This window comes from Symphalangus syndactylus, chromosome 6 (genome assembly GCF_028878055.3).
Source record: "Symphalangus syndactylus isolate Jambi chromosome 6, NHGRI_mSymSyn1-v2.1_pri, whole genome shotgun sequence".
Classification (NCBI taxonomy): Eukaryota; Metazoa; Chordata; class Mammalia; order Primates; family Hylobatidae; genus Symphalangus; species Symphalangus syndactylus.
Genome location: NC_072428.2, coordinates 116,377,652 through 116,380,740, shown reverse-complemented (window position 1 = coordinate 116,380,740; position 3,089 = coordinate 116,377,652).

Below are 3,089 nucleotides of genomic sequence, written 5' to 3'. Positions count from 1 at the left end.
TTGCCATCACAAAGCTCCAAATCCAGGGATATTTTTCTGAATCCAGCTGATTATTTATTTATGCAGGCTGCATACCTCATTCTATTGCACTTCACAGATATTTTGCTTTATACAAATTGAAGGTTTGTGGCAACCCTGCCTCAAGCAAGTCTAGCAGCATGATTTTTCCAACAGCATGTGCTCACTTCATGTCTCTGTGTCACATTTTAGTAATTCTCAAAACACTTCAAGCTTTATTATTATTATTACTGTAATTACATCTGTTATGGTGATCTGTGATCAATGATCTTTGATGTTACTACAGTAATTGTTTTGGGGAGCCACAAAACCATACCCATTCCCTGGCCTCCCTATTCCCTGAGGCACAACAATAGTGAAATTAGGCCAATTAATAACCCTACAATTACCTAAGTGTTCAAGTGAAAGGAAGAATTGCATGTCTCACACTTTAAATCAAAAACTAAAAATAATTAAACTTAGTGAGGAAGGCATGTTCAAAGCTGAGACAGGCTGAAAACTAGACCTCTTACACCCAACAGTTAGCCAAGTTGTGAATGCAAAGAGTAAGTTATTGAAGGAAATTAAAAGTGCTGCTTCAGTGAACTCATTAATGGTAAGAAAACACAACATTATTGCTAATATAGACAAAGTTTTAGTGGTCTGGATAGAAGATTAAACCAGCCACAACGTTTCCTTAAGCTGAAACCTGATCCAGAACAAGGCTCTAACTCTTTTCAATTCTAGGAAGGCTAAGAGAGCTGAGGAAGCTGCAAAAGAAAACGGTGAGGTTAACAGAGGTTGGTTCATGAGATTTAAGGAAAAAACAACCTGTATAAGTGTAAGGTGATGCAGTAACTACTGATGTGGAAGTTGCAGCAAGTTATCCAGGCAACCTGGCTAAGACAATGAATGGAGGTGGCCATACTAAACAAAAGATTTTTAGTGTAGATCAGACAGCCCTCTTATTAGAAGAGGATGCCATCTAGAACTTTTGTAGCCAGAAAAAAGCCAATGCCAGGCTTCAAAATTTCAAAGGACAGCCTGATTCTCTTATTTAGAGCTAATGAAGCTGGTGACTTTAAATTGAAGCCAATTTAAAGCCATTGGCCATTCTGAAAATCCTAGGTACCTTAAGAATTATGCTAAATCTACTCAGCCTGTGGTCTATACATGGAACAACAAAGCCTGAATGACAGTACATCTGTGTACAACATGGTTTACTGAATATTTTAAGCTCACTGTTGAGGTGTGCTTCTTAGGGAAAAATATCCCTTTCAAAATGTGGGCTAGTCATTGACAATGCACCTGGTCACCCAAGAGCTCTGATGGAGATGTACCAGAAGACTTGTTTTCATGCCTGCTAACACAACATCCATTCTGTACCCCATGGATCAAGGAGTAATTTTGATTTTCAAGTCTTATTATTTAAGAAACACATTTTTGTAAGGCTATAGCTGCTATAGTGAGTATTCTCAAGGATCTAGGCAAAGTAAATTGAAAACCCTCTGGAAAGTATTAATCACTTTAGATGCCACTAAGAACATTCATGATTCATGGGAGGAGCTCAAAATATCGACATTAACAGGTGTTTGGAAGAAGTTTATTTCAACTGCCATGAAAGACTGAAGATTCAAGGCTTCAGTGGAGAAAGTAACTGCAGATGTGGCAGAAATAGCAAGAGAACTAGAATTAGAATCAAAGCTTGAAGATGTGAGTGAATTGCTGCAATGTCATTTTAAACTTTAATGAAAAAGGAGTTGTTTCCTTGGATGAGCAAAAAAAGCGATTTCTTGAAATGGGATCTACTCCTGGTGAAGATGTTGTGAACACTGTTGAAATGACAACAAAGAATTTAGAATATTGAGTGAACTTAGTTGATAAAGCAGCAGGAGAGTTTGAGAGTATTGACTCTAATTTTGAAATAAATTCTGTTGTGGGTCAAATGCTATCAAACAGCATCACGTTTTACAGAGAAATCTTTCACAAAAGGACGAGTCAGTCAATGCAGCAAACTTCATTGCTGTCTTATTTTTAGAAATTGCCACAGCTACCCCAGCCTTCATCAACCACTACCCTGATTAGTCAGCAGTCATCAACATTGAAGCAAAAACCTTCACCAGCAAAAAGGTGACTTGCTGAGAGCTCAGATGATTGTCATTATTATTAAATAATAAAGACTTTTTAAAATTAAGTTACGTACATTGTTTTGGACATAATACTATTGCACACAATATACTACAATATAGTATAAACATAACTTTTATATGTACTGGGAAACCAAAAAACCTGTGTGAATTGATTTATTGTGATATTTGCTTTATTGTAATGGTCTGGAACAGAACCTGGAATATCTCCAAACTATACCTGTAGAAAGAAAAATATAGGTTAAACTTCTTAAAATTTAATATTTAACATTCTCATGACTAAACTCACTTAAAACAACCTTAACAACAAAAATGAGAGGAGAAAGAAATGTGTTTTGTTGCTCCATGAATCAAGTATAAGTTATGATTTATTTGCCAGAAAGAAAAGTCCACTCCCTTTTAGGTTAAGAGATGACAAGATAGATATTTTATACAGCAGGGTTTTGTTCTGGTTTTTATTTCTAGATCTCAGACCCCTGACCCCAGAAACGCAAGGGCTTTGATTTTGTGATGATCCAAAAAAATCATTCATCCTTTGGGCCTTGACTACTTTATCTGTAAAATGGAAGTAATAGACTTTCTATTTCCTTCAGAAGACCTCAATTTTGATAACTAATATGAACCTCATAAAAAATGTTTTGAGCTCCCTGGAGGTCAGCTACTTGCTGGGATAAAGTGGGTTATTATAACAGCACTTCTTGAGCTATTGGTACTTACAGCAAACAAAAACAAAATATATCATATCCTGTTGAAACTGCCCTTGGATAGAAAGAGTGCAATTATCCAAGGTTGAAATTGATTGCAGAGTGTCTGTGAACATCTGGACTTTTATAAAGTGTGTCTTTGGAGCCCTAAGATCTGTGGGCTATTTGCAGAAGTGGACTGCTCTTACAGAAGAGGTGAGAATAATACACTCTTCCTGTTTTTGAACATTTTAGTATCTTG